The following is a 20,663-nucleotide window of genomic DNA, read 5'->3' on the forward strand; positions in this document are numbered from 1 at the left end:
GTGTCCTTACCACATCCCAGGTTCTCCCTCACCAAACTCCAGAAGGCCAGGTGGGCCCCGGCTACTAAGAACTTTGTCCCTCCACACCCCACTCCATTTATTTGCTACCTAGACCCTACTCAGGATCTACAGATACTTCCATATGATTTTCACCAATGTAGTACAGATTCAAAAGAAAAAATGGGGGGGGATTGGGAAGCAGGCCCCAAGCTCTAGGAATAGTCCCCTTTCTCTGCCCATGCTATTGTGGTCATGCATAACTCAGCATAACTCTGAGGAGGCCATGATTGAGACTGGAGAATCCAGAGAACCCTTGGGAATGCCTCCCATTCTTGGGATGATCAATGTTTGAGGTCAGACCCAAATCTCTCTGATCCTCAGTTTATGCCTCTGCAAAATGGGATCATTTTCATATACTCCCCACAGCCGTTACAAAGGATAAATTCAATCAGATAATGTGTGCCACGTGTTCAGGGAGATGGACGTGTCAAACTCTCCATGGATGATAGTGATGATGATGACGATGATGATGGTAAAGATGATAGTGATGATGATGATTGTAATGGTGATGATGGTGGTGGTGATGGTGATGGTAGTTAGTGATGATGGTGATGGTGATGATGATAGTGATGATGATGGTGATGGGGATGATGATGATGGTGGTGATGAAGGTGATGGTAATGGTGATAATGGTGATGGTGATGATGGTGATGGTGATGGTGGTGATGACGGTGATGGTGATGGTGGATGATGGTGATGACCATGATGATGGTGCTGATGGTAATGGTGATGATAATGGTGGTGATGGTGATGGAGGTGATGCTGGTCATGGTGATGGTAGTGGTGGTAGTGGTGGTGATGGTGGTAGTGGTGATTATGGTGATGGTGATTATCATGGTGATGGTGATGATGGTGGTGATGGTGATGATGATGGTGATAGTGATGGTGATGATGATGGTGATAGTGATGGTGGTGATAATGGTGATGGTGATGGGGATGATGGTGATGGTGATGGTGGTGATGATGGTGGTGGTAATGGGGTGATGGTGAAGATAACAAGTGATTGAAGTGGGCAAGACTCCCAGGAGGCTGTGGGGCTCATTTAGGGGTCTGGGGAGTCCACAGGAAGAAATCCACATTCTCTAGCCTTTCTAGGTGAAGCAAACTTGCTGTGATCACACTAGAACAGCACGTACAATGCCCAGGTCTCCAGGACCATGCCAGCTGCCCACCCGGAGAAGCTATTTTCCTTTTCTACCCATAGAAAACCTTTGGGCGCCTCCACTCCTGAGGCACCAACAACCCCACTGTCAGCCCTTCGTTTCTCTTGCCTTTCCTGGATCAAGGAGCACTGCCAGGCTGCCTCTATCCCTGAGAGTTAGATCCAAATAATTGCCTTTGTTATGTTAATTTTGCAAGTGTCCCCCCCACTCCAATTCTTTGTCATGCAGCGATTCCTATGTGTTGCTAAAAATACAAACGCATGACTCACACAGCTTCTGGCATGGGTAAAGGAAAGAGAACACGAATGGCCTTTCTGCTCTTTGGAGCCCAGCCAGGACACCAATCCAGGCTGAGGGGCTGAGAATAAGCTTGTCTCCAGTTGCAGAAGGACAGAAAACAAAAGGCCCAGATGAGACAGAGGGCTCCAGGCTGGTCAGCTGCATCTCTGGGGCATGACATCACAGTTATGAAATCCTTTGCATGACTTGCTCTGTCATTTGGGGCATTGCCTTGTGAAAGGTTGGGATCTCAGTTCTCATTTAGGATCTTCTATATTCCACACCCACATGCTTATACCAGCCTCCATGTGCCCAGATGTGCCTGCTACTCATAGGCCCTCCACAACCTTGCACCAGCGAGGGGAAGGATAAATCTTCAGGGCACCAGCCTCATTCAGAAAAAGAAGACGGCCCCATTCTCACCCTTTCCCTGTGATTTCCCCCACCAGTCCACATGTCTCTACCCTGGGTATGCTTGTGCAGGTTGGACTTCATTTGCTTCAAGAACAGACCCTGAGGCCAAGAAGCAGCATCTCATGCCAGTGAAGAGATTAGACTCTAGAACCGGCAAGTCTGGCTCAGGCAACCTCTGCTTTTTTATCATCTAAATGGGAGTATTAACAGACACCCTTTGAGGGTGATGTGAGGATTAAGGAAGAGAGAACCTGCAAAGCCATCAGCCCAATGCCTGACCCAGGGAAAGGTTGAATCAGTGTCATCACTGAGGAGAACATATTGTTTTTATTGTAGTATTTGTGTTCCCAAATCCAGAGGTCATCTGGCTAGGCAGAGCCATACTTTGCTCTCCCAAATTTGGGTCCCACTTCACCCCATGCTCAACTTACACTGGGGCCTTCTGCCCCTGCTTCCTGGGCACTTTAGCCTCTGAGTCAGGAGGGTGGTTGGCTGAAAAGCAAACACTGTAAGTCCCTGCCCCTGAGAGGCAGCAGCTGAAGAAAGAAAGCTTTCAAGAGCATTTGCTTGACAGCCAAAGCCCTCTGATGAATCAGGGTCCTTTTCTGATGACTTACTTTATTCTAGGTGACCTGCTGGGCCATATCCCACTTCCCTCCACGGTACTCAGCCATCAGGAACAGGCATGTGGAGGAGGCAAAAGGGGATGGAGATAGATTTGTGCTTAGAAATAAGATGTGGAGGAGTCTGCCTCAGGTCCCCAGGAAAATCTGTCTTGCCTTGGCTGGAGCTGAGGGACTGGACATCTGGTCCCATGCATGAAGACCATCTGCCAGGGCCACCACCTCTTTCCTCCTGAGATGTTCTCCTCCCCAAATGCTCAGGCTCTCTGCAAATAGTTCTACCTCTCTGTGGTTAGTGTGCAGAGAAGGATTTGGAAATGGGTTGGGGCTGGGGTAGAGCTAGATAGAATACAGTAAGAATGATGCCCTGGGGCACTGTGGGGTCTCTGGGATGCTTTTCGTCCATTCAGCAAAATACATCAAGCATCTACTGTCTACGGTGTGGCATTCAATCGCATTGAATACAGAAAGGTGATCCTGGGGGTCAGGAAGGGAAATGAGACCACCCACAAGCAACCCCATCTCTAACCTGAGCACTGGCAGAAAGTAGCAGGCACTTCCTTCTAGGAAGGAAGTCACCATGTCCCAGGAAAGCTCAGCTGCCAATCTTGCTGGGCCCTCTGTGGGAAGATGGCAAAAGCAGAAATTGACCTCGTCATCAATGAGTATGGCACAGGGAGACAGATGGCAAGCTGAGCTCCTCACCTGGCTGGTGTCTATTTCATTAAAGTCTGAGCTAGTCCAGCAGTTGGAGTCTGTGTGTCACTAGAATACTTGTAGGTCATAGAGTACCTGTTGGACGATCAGGGCCCAGCCAGCAGCCACTGGGATATCAGCCAGAACATGGGGATAGGGTTCAGGGCCAACACCAATGGGGTTGGGCTCTGGGGTGAGAGGTGCCTATGAACTGTACCCTAGAGAGCCCAAAGACCATAGCCACTTCCCAGGCCTTCTTTACCCCAAAGGCATGTGATTTCCAAAGCTAGGTCATAAGCACATTGCAGCCTTCACTGGGTCTCTCTTGCATCCCTTCCTCTGGGGAAAGAGCCGCCATATTGTGATGACACTCAAGAGCCCTGTGGAAAATTCCAATGAAGAGGAACTGAGGCCTCCAACCAACAGCCAGCAACGACTTGCTTACCACATGACTAAGCCATCTTGGAGGCAGACTCTCCCGCCCCAGTGAAGCCTTCAGATGACTCTAGCCCTGACAACATCTTGACAAAAGGTTCAGGAGAGACGACAACCTAGAACCACCCAGCTAAGCTGCTCCTGAATTTCCTGAATCACAGAAACTACGGGCAATAACAAATAGTTATTATTATTTGAATCCCTTAAGTTTTGAGGAAATTTGTGATGCAGCCACAGATAATGAATACAAGGACGTTCCATTCAGCTAGACATTCCTTGAGCTTTGATCTTTACTTGACTCTAGGAAGCAGGTGTTTCACCGAGCCTCCCACCTTATAGTCCTTTTCCCTGTACCTGCCTTGTCTTTTCCATCTAGTTCTTCGTGTCTATGCCACTTTATTTGTGATTTTCTCTATTTGGGGCCATCTAGGGGTGTTTTTTAGAGAAAGATTGTCACTTTTAATTTTTTAAGCCCAAAACAGCTGTAATCACCTTTTAATTATACATACAAGATAGAGACTGTGATACAGTTTGGCTGTGTCCCCACCCAAATCTCATCTTGAATTGTTATAATCGCCATGTGTCAAGGCAGGTCCAGGTGAAGATAATTGAATCATGGGGGCAGTTTCCCCCATACTGTTCTCATGATAGTGAATACATCTCATGAGATCTGAGTAGTTTATAAAGGGGAGTTTCCCTGCACATGCTCTCTTGCCTGCTGCCATGTAAGATGTGACTTTGCTCCTCATTCACCTTCTGCCATGATTGCAAGGCCTCCTTAACCATGTGGAACTGTGAGTCAATTAAATCTGTTTCCTTTATAAATTGGTCTCGGGTATGTCTTTATTAGCAGTGTGAGAACAGACTAATACAGGCTGGAAGGGGCAAGGCCAGAGAAAAGCTCGTAATTAAACCTCTGAGTCAGAGAGGGGTACATCCTGGCAGAAAGCCAATTCCTAAACTGGCCACTCCTCATCTAACTTGGGAGTTAAGTAGGACTTATTGTTATTAAGATGTTGAACTTTTAGAGTGTTATTTTTATCATTTGCCTGCCAAAATAGATTCTATCTTCTTGCCCCGCTGGGATACATCATTGGAATAATGGCCTCCAATTAATTCATGCCTGCCTGTACCCGTGCCCTGAGTAGCCTCCTCCTTGACTGATTCTGGGCTTGGCCATGTGTTTGGCTTTAGCCAATGAAAGAATGGCAGGTGTGACACCATCAGAGGCTTCGAAAGTGCTTGTGTACCAGGAGCCCTGAAACTACCTTGAGAAGAGGCCCAGTTCGCCTTCTGGAGAATGAGAGGCCACATGGAGCAGAGATGGGCCATCTCGGCTGCGACTCTAGACCAACAAGCCTGCTGCCACCTGCCAGGAGGCAAGCAAAGCCACCTCAGACCCCCAGCACCAGCCGAGCCAACAGCTTGCCATACGAATCAGCCAAATGGCCTGGAAAAGAACTACCCAGCCGATCTACAGAAAACAAATAATCAATGTTATTTCAAGCCATTAAATGTTGAGGTGGCTTGTTACCGGTACACTCTCCAACCTCTATCCCACCATGTGTTGCTGGAGGACAAAGACTCTATTTTATTTACATTTGCATTTCCATTCCATGTCTTTCCATGGGTATTTCCATTGCATGCCCTGTACACATGTATGGGCGTCCACATGCACATGTATGTGTGCATGGCACACATAGAAACATGCACACATGTACATGCAACATGTATGCACACACACTTCTCTCACATGCTTAACTCCAAATTAATTGTAGACACGAATTTCTTTCTTTTTAATTTTTTTTTTTTTTTGAAATGGAGTTTTGCTGTTGTTACCCAGATGGAGCACAATGGTATGATCTCTGCTCACAGGCACCTGCCACCACGCCCAGCTGATGTTTGCATTTTTAGCAGAGACAGGGTTTCGCCATGTTGGCCAAGCTGGTCTTGAATTCCTGACCACAGGTGATCCGCCCGCCTCGGCCTCCCAAAGTGCTGGGATTACAGGAGTGAGCCACTACACCCGGCCTCTTTTTAATTTTTGTTTTAGATTCAGCGAGTTCGTGTGCAGGTTTGTTATGTGGATATTTTTCATGACGCTGGAGTTTGAGCTTCTGCTGACTCCATCACCCAAATAGTGAATATAGCACCCAATAGGAAGTTTCTCAAGCCCTGGCCCCCTCCCTCCCTCTCCACTTCTGGAGTCCCCCGTGTCTATTGTTCTGTCTTTATGAGCATGTGAACCCAGTGTTTGGCTCTCACTTATAAGTAATAACATAGCTGTATGAATCTCAAGCGTCCCTTCTGCAACCTCCTCTTGGGATTTTCATTGCACCGTCGGTGCCTGGCAGCCCCGGACAGCAGGTGTAGACACCCTGCATTCTCAGGCTTTAGAGAAGGTCACTCTAAATGCTGACCGGGACACAGCCCTTCCCCTTCCGGTGCTTCGACACCATAGACAGGTGGCGGAGGGGAAGAGCTGTCAGCGTGTTCTCGGCTAGCTGGGCAATAAGACCTGCAAGAGGTGGTGATGGAGGCCTCACAGGGCAACAGGGACCACTCCTTTAATCCCTTTTCCAGGGGTAGAACGTATGGGGTCCCAGGCCATCTGCTGGAACTACCTCTGTCTGCACAGTTGAGACTTCCCGCTGGCTGGGGCCTGAGTGAATTGAGCTATGACCAAAGTTTCTCATGGCAGCCTGAGGGACCTTTTACCATCCGTGCTGTGATCTGAGCCTGAGAAATAGCAGCCTGCCTCCCCCGGCCCCGTAACAACAGGGCGCTTAACTCACCATCCCCTACACTGGCCACTTGGGAGAGCTTCTCAGAGCTTATGGGGTCCAGGGTCAGGCTTTCATTCCGAAGCAGCCCCACATTCAGAGCTACTTGCCAGAGACAGGCAGGTTAGACGTAGGCCACGCCTGGGATCCAGGTCTGCACCAGGCTTGGTGCTCTGGCCCTGCAGTCTCCAGCCTGGTGGCTGGTCCCAGGGAAGCCTTCCTCCTGCCCCTGTGAATGCCTGGGACCTGGAATTACTCCCCTGCTCTCAGTCCCAAAGGCCCAAGCCAATTCTATGAGAAATGCTCAGGAACGACTGCTTTTAACAAAATGTTGCCCCCAGATACAGTCAAACACTGTTTCGGGAGTGTAAGTTGCTGTAAGCTTTATGAGGGTAATTTGACAATATATATAACGTTTTAAAGTGGTCATTCCATTGACATAGCACTTTTACGAATTTACCTTCAAGGACACAAAGTTTAAGGATATTGAATTCAGTGTTGCTCATAACAGCAAAAGAAACTGGGAGCAACGGATCATCTGTGCCCCCAGGACAAGGCAGACCCAAAGAGCAAGTGAACAAAACGAAAAGGCATCAAAGAGAGGAAGTTTGTTTGTTTGGGGTTATTTTTTGGCCAGTTAGAATACACACATTTTAGGGTCAGAACAGAATACTCAAATATTAACTAAGAATACTTATTTTTTATTTAGTTATGTATTTTAACACATGTTATATAGAATTATAATTTAGAAATATTGCTTTTTTCAACCCCTATATTTTGTGAAATAACCTCTTTCTGTTCATTTTTGACTGAGTGTCCTGGGCGCCACCAAATACCCTTTTGGGTCACTGAGTAATTTTCAGAAGGTGCCATCTCACTGGAAATTTTATTCTGGGCCATGGGGGAACATTTACTTCATATGAGGACAGGCTTTCATTTGGTTTTGTTTCATCCATTCATCTTGCAGGGGAATATTCATGCTTTCCACAAGAGAGGTAGCTATTTACTTACTGTATTGCTTTTTTTTTTTTTTTTTTTTTTTTTTTTTTTGAGGCAAGTTCTCGCTCTGTTGCCCGGGCTGGAGTGCAGTGGCACGATCACAGCTCACTGCAGCTTCAACCTCCCACCCCAGCCTCCTGAGTAGCTGGAATTACAGGTAAGCACCACTAGGCCAGCTAATTTTTAGTATGTTTTTTGGTAGAGATCAGGTTTCTCCATGTTGCCCAGGCTCGTCTTGAACTCCTGGGCTCAAGAGGCCTCCCAAAGTGCTGGGATTATGTATTGCACTTTAAAACAATATTTAAAGGTCTGTTTACAATACCATTGATTAAAGCCTAATAGAGGAAATGTAAGATAATCTTTATTTTTGAGGGAATTAGTTTTAAATCTTGCTTTATATTAACTTATGCACAATAAATGTCTATCAATATGGGTTTCCCTTAATCAGTTATGACACAGCCATAGAGTCGAGTACTATATAACCTTTAAAATGATCAAGAGATCTTGAGCACAGAAAGATATCTGCAGTGTATTTCTAAATGAAAACAGCAAACTGCAGAACAATATATACAGTATAATTCTATTTTTCAATACATACATACATATATGTATATATATATACATATATACATATATGTGTTAATATTCACAGAAAATGATATAGATTAAAATATATCATATTACTAATAGTTACTGAGACTGATAGGATTGAGAAAGCTTTCACTTTTTCTTTCTATATATCTGTTGTCCTAAAATTTTCTTATAAATGAGTATAGATTCCTTTTACAATTATAAAAAAGGTTAAAATTAAATATAAATGTATTGTGCCAATCCTAAAATTACCAACCATAAGTTGCTCATCAGATTTATATGATAGACTTCATGACGCTTAATATTTGTGGATAAATTATCATTTCTGCTGTATAGATAATGCCACTTCATAAATAAACAGGAAATCAAGTGGATTTCCAAAATCCGAAGTAGACCCTCTCTATAAATTAAAGGAGCCTGAAGACCCTGGCATGATTCTCAGAGAACAAATGTTTCCATTGTAACCCCCTGAACTGATCCATGAGGACATGCCAACCTCAGGGCTTAGAAGCTCTTGCAGGGGCCTCCTGGGATTGTAACTAAAACCACAGTTACATTCTCTTTTAATGAGCCCACAGGCACACCAGAGATCCCTGCTGCATTCATCAGGAGGTACTAGGGGACAGGCTCGCTATGGACAACCAGTCCCCCACTGAGAGCTAGAAAGCTGGGTATGTGAGACACCCAGGAGCTCTCAAGGCAGGGGGACTTGAACAGGCGGGCCAGGACCCCAGAGTGAAGGGAGACCCCATGGGCTAATCATGACATTCTACACTTCTCTCCTTCCTGGGGTGTCTGTTGATCCATTAATGATTTGGACAGAGGGCCAGGAAGCTCACCAGACAACAGCCCCTAAGAGACAGAGAAACTGAGCCATTTCAGCCATCCCATGGGGCTGGATGCCAAGCATTGGAATTCAGATCTATTTAGGAAGCCAGGATTTATAGGGATCAGGAGACAACGGGATCCCAGAAAGAAAAGAAGATGCCCAGAGAAGTCAATTCGACACACTGGGCCGCTGTTGTTTGCAAGGTTTTCAGTGGTTTCGAAGTGGCACAGGCCACGAGGAGGGAGGTGGGGAGGCAGAGGCAATATCTGAAGAGATACCGGCTGGGAATTTTCTAACTTGACAAAAGACATCAAGACACATATTCAAGAAGCACTTAGAACCCCAAGCAGAAGCATTATAAACACACACACACACACACACACACACACACACACACAGTCTCCCTGGTACATCATAATAAACCTGCTGAAAAGCAAAGACAAAAAGAAAATATCAGAAGCAACAACAACAACAAAAACACATTAGCTTCACAGGATCAAGAATTCAAATGACAGCTGATTCTCAACACAAACGTGGAATGAATGACATCTTTAAAATTCCAAAAGAAACTAAAAATTGACTAGAAAACTAAAATATCCTTCAAAAGCAAGGTGAATAGACCCAACAGAAAAGCAAACATTTGTTCACCAAGAGATATGCACAAGAGTGTTCATGGCAATGTTAAATACTGTTATACTAATGTCAGACACCGGAAACAGACCGGGCGCTGTGGCTCACGCCTGGAATCCCAGCACTATGGGAGGCGAAGGCAGGTGGATCACTTGAGGCCAGGAGTTCGAGACCAGCCTGGCCAACATGGTGAAACCCTGTCTCTACAAAAAATACGAAAATTAGCCAGGCAGGGTGGCATGTGCCTATAGTCCCAGCTACTCGGGAGGCTGGGGCAGGAGAATTGTTTGAACCCAAGAGGCGGAGGTTGTGGTGAGCTGAGATCGCACCGTTGCACTCCAGCAGCCTGGGCAACAGAGTGAGACTCTGTCAAAAAACTAAAAAGATAAATAAATAAACAAAAACACCAACGAAACAAACAAACCAACCTGGAAACAGCTCAACACCCATCAGCATTAGAAGACATAAACTGTGGTAAGATTTGTAACGCTGAATGTCACGCAGCCATGAGAATGAATGAACTAGGACTATACCTAACAGCCTGGAAGAATCTTTCAGACGCTGAATGAAGGCGGCAGAGACAAAAACAACAAGCTAACTTTTGGTGTCAGAAACCAGGGCAGTGTTTACCTTAGGAGCAGTAGTGATGAGAAGGGGCTTGGGAGGCAGCAGGGCGGGAGGGGGAAGGGGGAGGTTCTGGGGAACTGGTAACGTTCTGTTTCTTGATGTGGGATCTGGTTGCACGGCTATGCTCACTTAGTGAAAATGTATCAAGCTGTGCATTTCTAATGTATGTGATTTTCTGAATGTATGCTCGATTTTAATAAATAATTTATATATAACATGGAAGCTAAACTCTAATTTTTACAAGACAAATTCTAGAGAAAGAGCTAATATTTAGTGCCAAATGCACAGTAGGTGGTGAATAATTTTTTTAAAGCACAGAGAACCCTCAGATGTAAGATTATAGATTCCCGGCTTTCCCGGCGTGCCCGGGTTTCTCTAAGCATTGACTCACATCTTTACTTAGTATACCTGAAGTTTTTTCTAATTACAAGAGGGAATACGTAATTATTATAAGAAATTTAGAAAAATATAGAAAAAGTAAGGAAGAAAAATATAAAATACCCCCGACCCCACGACTTCGAGTTTATGTAAAGTGTTTTTATTTCTCATCTTTTTGCACACTTTTACACTAATGTTTTGTAAGTGTGCGTTTTTACCTTATTCATTTAGCAGCATGCAATGGACACTTTTCTTTCTTATAATAAAGAAATAAAAGCGAGGGTAAGATAAAGACATTTCCAGACTTCCCCTCCAAAAAGAAAAGAAAGAATTCATTGCCAACAACTCACATGAAAAGATAGGTAAAGAGGAGATTTTTAAGCGAAGGAGTATAATCCCAGCTGGAAACCAAAAAAATGAGGCAACAAAGAAAATCCCTGGGAAAGGTAAACATTTGGGCAAATGTAAATGAATTTTGACTACGTAAAACAAAATGAATAGAAAATAAAAATTCAGGTTAAAACATATAAAGGCTTAAATGACAAGGAAACAATAGCGTTGAAAGGCAGGAGGGGTAAATAGTGTAAAAGCTTTCCAAAGTTCCAGCCTTGTCTGGGAAGTGGTAAAAGTTTTGCTCTATATTAATCTTCAGTAAATCAAGGATGCATGCTATAACCTCAAGTAGAATCAGCACTGCAAGAATAGTAAAAGACAGTTTCACTAACAAGCTAACGATGGAGGAAATGAAATAATAGGATTTACTCGTTTCATCCAAAAAAAAAAAAAGGCAAGAAAGGAAAGAAAAAAATGAACGTAGAATAGATGGGATAAATATAAAACCCACAGTAAGATGGTAGGTTTAAACCCAAACAAATCAGTTATTGGATTAAATGTTCAACTAACATGCCAACGTTTATTAAACAATATATAACAAGTGTTCAAGGTTGGACTAATATGGTGAAAATTGGACTGAATACTCCAATTCAAAGACGAAGATTTTCAGACTTGATATTTTAAAATCAAACTATATGCTCCTGATGATATCACAGAAATGCTGAAAGTCGAAGGATGAAAAACAGCATGGGTTTATTCCTGGCTCCTGGAAGGGGCACCAGGTGCTGGGTGACCTCTGGGGCATGACTGGGCCTCCACGGCCTTGGTGAGTCTCATGCAAGCATTCAATGCTCCCTGGAGGACGTGGCCAGCATTGCTCTACTCACATTTCATCGCCAAAGCACACCACACGGCTGCCACCCCCTCCAGGGACTGAGGCACACAGCACCCCATGCACAAAGTGAGCCCAATGCCACACAGTCCCTGCAGGTGGCCAGCCCAGCGGGAGAGGCCAGGTGTGGGCTGTGGCTTTCACTTTTGGCCATGGTCAAAGACTTCACCTCAGCTGGTCTCCAGCAGATGTCCCCTCCCGGTCATAACACTAAGGGCAGCTGGGCACGGTGGCTCACGCCTGTAATCCCAGCACTTTGGGAGGCCGAGGCAAGAGGATCACTTGAGATCAGTAGTTTGAGACAAGCCTGGGCAACATAGCAAAGCTCAGTCTCTACAAAAAATACAAAAATTAGCCAGACGTGGTGGCACACGCCTGTAGTCCCAGCTACTCGGGAGGCTGAGGCAGGAGGATCATTTGAGCCCAGGAGGTGGAGGTTGAAGTGAGCTGAGATTGCTCCACTGCATTCCAGCCTGGGCGATAGAGCCAGACCCTGTCTCAAAAAACAAACAAAAAAAAAAAAACAAAACAACAACAACAAAATGGGTCAAGCACATACATGGACAGCTGGAACCCATCTCGCCCGCACGTGCCCTCCTGCCAGGTGGTCATAGGCCTCACTGGGTCCAATTTTGTCCAGGTCACCAGTGGTTTCAGATTTGGACGAGAAGATAATGGCTTCACCTTGGACGCTCTGGGCTGATGCACTTGGGGAAGATTCTGTGAGCTTTAGGACTTTGGGAAGAGTCGGCATCCAGTAGGCAGTAAGGTGCACATGCCAGGAGCTCAGGGGGAGCCTTGCCCTAGAGATACAGGTGCAGACGGGCCCCAGTTATGTTTTGCTGCACAAATAACAGCCCCTAACTTAGTGGTGTCAAATGACCATTTTATGATGCACATCTGTGGGTCAGGAATTTGGAAGAAACCATCCACAGCGTGGGTGGTGTGTGTCTGTGCTGTGGCATCTGGGACCGCAGTAGGGAAGAGGTCTCGGGCTGGGAGTGTGTGAGTGTGGGACCCAATCCCCATCCTGACCTGAGAAATGGTGTGACCTCAATACTGATGAGCTGTCAGAGGGAAATGAAGAGCCCAGCCACTTCCCTGGAGGCCCACACCTCCCCTAAGCTCTCTCCACACCAAATGTGGGCCTCAAGAGGGGGTTCCCAGAGCCCCCAAGGCCCATGCTCTGTCGCCCTCTGGAGACACCCCAGCCCCCGCTGCTCCTCCACTCACACGCACACTCACACACCCTCACACACATATTCACACACCTTGCACACACACACTCACACAGACTCTTCCGAACAGGCGAGACGGTGCCTCTTGCTCAGACACGAGACCCCTTTCCGGACCAAAGGACAAACAGTGAAGCAAGGGCTAGAGGCCTCCTCATCCTGTTGTCGTTTTGATTGGCGGCCCTGGATTCTTCAGGCAGTGGAGAGGGAGGAGGTGCTGATGAAATCTCACAGGGAAGCTGATGAGAAGCAGCAGCCAAGAACTGCCCACTCGTGGGAGCAGCCTGCCTCTTCCCACCTCTGCCAGGAGGGTGTGGTCACTGGAATTCCCCAGCTGGAGAAAGGAGGCCGCGGGAAGGTCACCCCTCCCAGCGGAGGGAGGAGAGTGCCCTGTGCCCTGTGCTCAGGAGAGGTTGGGGCCGCACCCACCTGGCGTTGCCACACCTCTGGCCTCGGTGCTCCCAGTCCCTTCATCAGTGCAAGCCTCGGCTCCTGCCTCTGTCAAATGGGCATTTTATTATCATAAAGCTTCCCAGGTCATTTTTGGAGAATCCCATGGCGGCCCTCATGAAAGCACCCCGTACACTGTTAATGCAGGCACTGTAAAATACTATCATTAAAAATCGTATTTTCTGGCCAGGTACAGTGGCTCAAACCTGTAATCCCAGCACTTTGGGAGGCCAAGGCAGGCGAATCACCTGAGGTCAGGAGTTCAAGACCAGCCTGGACAACATGGTGAAATGCTGTCTCTACTAGAATTACAAGAATTAGCCAGGCAAGGTGGTGGGCGCCTGTAATCCCAGCTACTCAGGATGTTGAGGCACAAGAATTGCTTGACTTAGGGAGGCAGAGGTCGCAGTGAGTCGAGATGACACCACTGCACTCCAGCCTGGACAACAGAGGGAGACTCTGTCTCAAAAAAATAAATAAATAAAAATCCTATTTTCTGTTAGTGGAGGGGGCAGAGGACAGATTCTGGGAACTATATGTGCACTCAGGACCTCTTCCAGCATTGCATGGAAATGATCTCTGGGGCCTAAGGAAGCAAGGGGAGGGCCATAAAGGGTGCCCTGGAGCCAGGAAAGGGCATGGAGGCAGTGTGGCCTGTTAGGCAAGTGGCATCACGATTTCTGCCAGGCCCTGCCCCAGTACCCTGCAGAGCCAGGGTTCTTCCTCTCCTGCCTTGCCCCAAATGGTTTCCAGAAAAGACACTGTTGCCATGGGAACACTTGTCCAATTATTCTACTTTGCAGAAAATCACTTTTCAGCCAACTTGGCTAGAACACATGCCTTCTACCAAGCAAAAGTGGCGTCTTGGTGTTTGGCCTCACCCACGACCAAATATTTGAGCGGAAAAGTGGCCAGGGGACTCAGGCCCCAAGAGAGACGGTCATCCAGCTGGAGATGGCAGGAGAGCCCCAAGCCCTGTAATAAACCGCAGGTGGACTCCCAATGTCTGCAAGTTGACAGACGAGTAGGAGCCTCCTTGAGGGACGAAGGGACAGCAGGAGTGGAGAAGGATTGAGGTTATTCGATTCCACTCAACCAGTAGCCCTGAAGACCAAGCTCTGCTAGACGATAGGAAAGCAGGATGCTGCCAGCACCGCTGTCTGCCTCCATGGGGGGCTCAGAGTCCAAAGGGAAGTGGATGCTGGTGAGCAGATTAACAATAAGTGACAAGGACAATGATAGAATATGTTCTAGGCAGTAAGAAGTAGCTCAACCGAGGAGAGAGAATGGAGGAGGGTAACTTGGAGGCTGGGTTTTGACGTATGAATAGGAGTTTGCCAAGCAGACAAAGGGTGAGGGAGGGTGCTCCGGGCAGAGGAAACACGAGTAAGGAAAGGAGTCATGGAACAACAAAGTACATTATGAGAACAACAGGTTGTTGAGTCGTGTCCCGGTATAAAACACCAAGGCGGAGAGGCAGGATCATCAGATTGGAAGCTGAGTGTGCCCCGCAGAGTCCAGTGTTTGGCCTGTGTGCAGCGGGAAGAACCCCCATCAGACTGGCATTTGACAAAGGCAGGCAGGACAGAGAGCAGGAAGGAAGGGCAGAAGACCAGCCAGGAGGCAAGAGGCAAAGAAGCCTGAACCGGTGCCAGTGTCAGGCAAAAGGAGCAGGGAGAGAGGATCAGCAGGCCTGGGTCTTGGGGGATGCAGAGCCAGGGCCAGGAATGAGGAGAAGGCCCTGCCAGTTCTCAGCCTCAGGAGACAAAGTTTAGAGATGGCTTAAACCAAATGCGGGACAGAGGAAGGCTTGGTCTGGAGGGTGGAAATGGGGCAGATTGAGTCACTCTGAGGAGGAGGGGCCCAGGAAGCATCGAGGAGGTCGACAGTGTCAAGTATTATTGAGCCAGATTGCCTGAGTTCCAACCCCAGCACTGCAGAATACTAGCTGTGTGGCCTTAGGCAAATGACTGAACCTCTCTGAGGCTGTTTCGTCTTCTGTAAAATAGCCCCCACCTCACTGGGCCCTTATGAGGATTCACTGAGGTTCATGTGAAAGGCATGTAGCCCAGGATGGGTGTTGATATGGGCTCTTAAGGCCCAGACTCCCTGGCTCCCTGGCCAGGGTCCTCCTGCAGCCTCCACGGCATAGGGTCCCTGTGAGGCTCAGCAAAATGTGTTGCATGCAGGGCCGCCCCTTGCCAGGCCCATTAGCCTACCTGGTGCCCTGCAGGGTGAAGACCACCTTGTCCGGCTGCTTCTCCTCCCCATAACTCACCCGGCCATGCGAGGCTCAGCAAAGCGAAGATACATTTTCACAAGCAAGGAAGACCCAAGTTGCACCTAGAAATGTATGGCATGCTGTATCACATGGAAAATGGCAACATCTGAAATTCCAGGCTCCCTCCAGCTCCCCACTGAACGCACATCCTCCAGGGACATCCCAGAGGCAGAAGAGGTGGGAAGAAGGGGCCGGGTTCCCCCATGCCTGAGTCCCTGCTGTGGATTAGGGATGCCCCTCTAAGTTCAGATTGGCAGCTGTCTATTCAACCATGTCTACCCTGCTTCCCTGGGGGTGGGAAGGACTCGTTCTCTTACACAACTTGTTCCACCTTTAGGAATCAGCGGACAGTGGGTCACAGCAAGAAAATCCTCCCACCACTCAGATTAGAACAAAAGGTGCCTTCAACGGCCCCGCAGTGGTCTCCTCCTTCCTAGCGGCTTCTGGTGTGTGCAGAACCAACAGCATGATGAGGTCAAGGACCAAGCCAGGACCCGCTCAGCCCAGGAGGAGGGAAAGGCTTTCAAAAACCATGATTTGAACTCACTTAGTTGCTCTTCAGTGAAGTGCAAAGCCCTTGGTTCCCTGCACGCACACCAGCACACCCAGCCTGCGCACTCCTCTCTGCTCCTCCTGAGACACTGTAGGCTGTATATACACGAGCACCCGGTCCTCCCTCACTCATGTCATCTCGGGTGCTCCTGCGAGAGGCCCTCCCTGCCTGTGAGTTCCTAGTCTCCGGGGCCTGCCTTAATCACTTGGCATGTGTTGGGTGGACATTAATCCCGGGCTCGGTATTTGACCGACCTGGGTGACATTAGTTTTTGGGGAACAGAGGCGTTCTTCCAGCTTGTCTGCTCTGCGGACTTTGTGTGCATGTGGGTGGCTGTGCTCAACGGATGACCTGGCACTTGGGATGGGACAGTCCAGTCTTCCACCTCCTGGCCGTGTCTTAGAGAAGTCTGAGGAGATGACTTCCCTGGACGATACGCACCTGTCCGCCAGATGTGCCGCCGGCCCTTCACCAGCAAAGCCACCCGGAGGGTAGCTCTGGCATGGAGAGCTTTTCAGCAGCCCTGCGTTCCGCAAAGATGCTCACCTGGCTCAAGCCACTTCCACCTTCCTCCTCCTGGGCCTAGCGCAGTGCCAGGCGTGTAGGAGATATGGGCAAATGTGTGTGAATTCATTCATTCATTCATCTCTAAGACGGTCTCAATTCTCCCTAGTGGCCAGCGTTCCTCTGCAAGAGACTGGGAACCTGGCATGCATCTGTGTAAGAAAACCCTCCGCAGAGAGCTGGTAGGGCCATATGGCCCCCGAAGAACAAAACAGAATAAGCCGGTATGGGGGACTAGGCAGGGTCATGTCCAGGTGCCAGGGAGCATAAGTACCGGTAGGCAGCTCCACCAAGGCTGGCTGCTGACAGCAGAGAGCAGACTGGGGGAGTCCAGATGTAAAGGCCAAGGTGTGACCTTGACCCCCAAAGGAGTGGAGGAGAGACGGAGGCAGCAGGACTCTCCTACAGAGCAGTGGTCAGTGCCCGAGGAGCATGTGAATGGCACTCCCTCAGGATAGCTCCGCCCACCCGGCCACCCCTCCCCATCACTGCCCCCCCCCCGCCCCCTGCTCAGGAAGCAGAGGCTGGCATCCACAAGCCAGGAATTCCTAGACCCCCGGGGCGTCTGGGAACATCTCTATCTGCTAAGCCCCCCCCACCCCCCACCGCTTCCCAGGACAAGGACCTCACTGCTAACTCTGGGGAACCTTCATTGTTGGCATCTGCTGGAGATGGCCCCTGGGACCTTCAGGGCCTCAGACAGCCACCCACACACCCACCCCAATTTCCCAGACCATGCAACGTTGTGCTTGAGGGGCATCTCAGAGCAGGGCATGATCGTGAGCTTGCGGCTCCACAGACCTGGATTGGAAAATAGCACTTACTGTTGCGTGTCCTTGAACAAGCCGCCCTCCCAGGCCTGAGGTTTGCTCATCTATTCTGTGGAGGGGATGACGCTGCCCCCGCCCCCAGAACTGCTGGGAAGGGGAGCCACAGGGTGACATGCAGACAGCACCTGAGACAGAGCTCTCCCCTCCTCTCCGCCGCCTCCCGCCCCATCCTGCTCCGTGAGTGGCGTGATCACATCTTCCGCACCCAAAACTGAAACACGTGGTTTGACAAAGGATTTCTGGGCTCTTCTTAGATACACAAGAGGGGTTGAAGGATTCCATCTGAATGTCAAAATGGCAGGAAATCCACATCCTGCAGGTGGAGCTGACTTTGAAAACGGGACAGCTCTGGGACTCCAGACTGAGTCTCCTACATAGACACAAGGGTTGGTCCTGCCTGACCCCAGATGTCCAACCTTCCCCCTCACCTGCTACCTCACCCATTACCCAGAGGCCTGGGCTGCAGGGTGCCCGCCCCTGTCCTTGATGCAGCAACAAGGACTCGACGTCCCTGGCTTAGCATGGAGCTGGTGCCAAGAGCAGCCCACCAGGCAGAGGAAGAGAACTGAGTCCACCACTATCAGGGAGGGAAATGATGCCAATCGTAAAAGCATCAGACCCTCCCTGGCTCCGGCATCCCTGCAGGTGGAGACAGACCCCAAACAGGTGCCTGGGCTTCCACTACAAATCACCCTATTGGAAAAAAGGGGGAAAAGATATCCATAATGGAAAACCATGACTCAGTTTGGTGGGTTTGTTTGTTGTTTGAGGCAAAGCTCTCAGCTCTGTGGAACAATCCCAGGTTCCTCATAATTTAATCAAAAGGTGGGGCATTTGGTCCACCCTGAAGGGCCAGGCATCAATTTCTGGATGTCTGTTCAGTTGGAAGAAGAATGAATCTCTTCTTTTCTAAAACAATAAAAAGGTGGATAATTAGCGTGTAATGGTTAATGGGTAATTTTACAGGGGTGAGCTGAGTTCATAACATCATTCTGAATATATTTGCATTTAACTGAACTCCTTTTTTCTCTCTCTCTTCTGTGATTTTTTTTGTTGTCACTGTAATTATTTTAATTGAGTTCTTCCTCTAATGAAAACAAAGAACAATGTCTGTGGGAGGCTTCTGAGGTGGCTGTGAGCTCCGCGGTGCCTCCTCTCCCAAGTCAGCTCAGAGTCCCCAAGCCCCTCAGCCTCTGGAGGCTTCTGCCCTCTCCACCTGCTCTCTCACTCGGCTCCACTGATGACAGGAATAGGCAGGGAGGCTTTGCGTATGCATGTGTGCCTGTGTGTGTGAGGGCATGTGTGTGCATGTGTGTCCGTGTGTGCATGTATATGCATGTGGGGGCGTGCATTCGTTCATGTGTGTGCATGTGTGTGAGCATGTTGTCTGTGCATGTATATGCATGTGGGGTATGCATGCGCTCATGCATGTGCATGCATGTGTGTGCATGTATGGCATGCACATGTGTGTGCATGTGTGTGAGCGTGCATCCGTGTGTGCATGTGTGTGTATATGCATGTGGGGTGTGCATGCATCCATGCGTGTACATGTATATGCATGTGGGGTGTGCATGTGTTCATGTGTGCATGCATGCATGTGTGTATGTGTGTGTATGTGTGCGTGCATGTGTATGCTTTTGTGTATTTGCCTTCCTTCATTGACGCCCACCTGTTCTGGGACAGAGTCTTGCTATGTTGTCCAGGCTGGACAGTACAGTGGCTATTCACAGGCGTGATCACAGCTCACTGCAGCTTCGATCTCCTAGCCTCAAGTGATCATCCCGCCTCAGCCTCTGAGTAGCTGGGAGCGCAGGTGCCCGCTACCACGCCAGCTTCAGTGCAGATGTGCAAAGGCACAAAGTGGACACTCAGGAAGCTCAGAGAGAGCCTGTGGTCCCCAGGAAAGGCAGCTCAAAGCCAGCTCCTAGGGACAAGGTCAGCAAAGAGCGAGCTTCATGCATCACATGTCGACCACCTTGGCTTTGGGGTCCTAAATGTACCAAACACAGGGAGGACAGGAAGACGTGCCTGCTGGCAGAAGCCTCTGTCCCAGCACAGAGGGACAGCCCTCATTTCTTCAGCCCCCTGTCTCTCCACATGGTCACCAGGAGCATTGCTCAAGAAGGCCAGTCCCTGGGAAGGAACAGTAACCTTCCCAGAATGAAAGCCGAAGTCTAGGCCACAATGGGGCCATCTGTGAGGCCGACAGGGCCTCAGCACAGCCGGGGACACAAGCGGGCAGCAGACCCTGGAAGACTCCCTCACTGGAAGTCCTGGGCAGGAGGGGCCCCTGCCCACCCACTCGGCCCAGCCCAGCGGCGCACCTCTCCCAGAGCCAGTCCCTTCTCCCTCTGCCCCAGTAACAAACGTTTCCTCCCGGGAGAGCTGAGTGGCTGGGGGGCGGGGCAGAGGAAACGCCACCCTGATTTTTCATTGTTTTTACAGAAAAGTTAGTTTCTGCCAAAAGGAAAAAATTAAAATGGGAACAGCCTCCCCCACCCCTGGGGAATTGTTATTCTCTTGATTAAACCCTCGCCTGGCCTGGCCACCGATGCTGTGCCTGGCAAATCCTCTCCTCCTTGGCTAAAGAAGGCCTTCCCGCTTCCTGCTCAGAAGGCCCAGGCCTTGTTGGAGTTTGAATCCAAAGCAAAAAAGAGGCAGGACCAGTCAGCCTGGGCCTGAGTAGGAGGGGTCCAGAGAGAGGGCTCCATTGCAGAGCCATGGCCCAGGACCAGCTCCGGACCCCACCCACCCCTCTGGACACACAAGTTAGGGTTCTGATTCTGAAAAGCTGTCACTGAGTCTCTGCAGCCCCCAAGTGTCCGTCAGTCCTGAAGTTTATCCTCCCTCCCTCTCCTTGGAGAACCAGCCCACTCGGGCTCACCGTGAAAGCCGCTGAGCTGTGGGCGTTCTATTTTCCCCTTCCGGCCTCCTCTGAGTCGCAGAGCTGGGAGGAGGGGAAAGCCACTCTTGGAGATGGGCCCTCTTCTCCCCTCCTTGGAAGGCCCTGGAGGTAAC

General features: G+C 49.0%; 1 long non-coding RNA gene across 2 annotated transcripts; it reads right to left on the reverse strand.

Moving 5' to 3' along the window:
- Nucleotides 1-10,645: 10,645 nt before the first annotated feature.
- LOC123569549 (uncharacterized) lies at nt 10,646-17,817 on the reverse strand. 2 transcript variants are annotated; one of them, XR_010582041.2, is made up of 5 exons: nt 17,640-17,817; nt 15,637-15,760; nt 13,397-13,465; nt 13,023-13,301; nt 10,646-12,535 (listed from the first exon to the last, which is right to left on the reverse strand). It is a non-coding gene; the product is annotated as an uncharacterized lncRNA (long non-coding RNA). The 2 variants fall into 2 exon arrangements; XR_010582042.2 differs by lacking the exon at nt 13,023-13,301.
- Nucleotides 17,818-20,663: the final 2,846 nt, after the last annotated feature.

This window comes from Macaca fascicularis, chromosome 16 (genome assembly GCF_037993035.2).
Source record: "Macaca fascicularis isolate 582-1 chromosome 16, T2T-MFA8v1.1".
Classification (NCBI taxonomy): domain Eukaryota; kingdom Metazoa; phylum Chordata; class Mammalia; order Primates; family Cercopithecidae; genus Macaca; species Macaca fascicularis.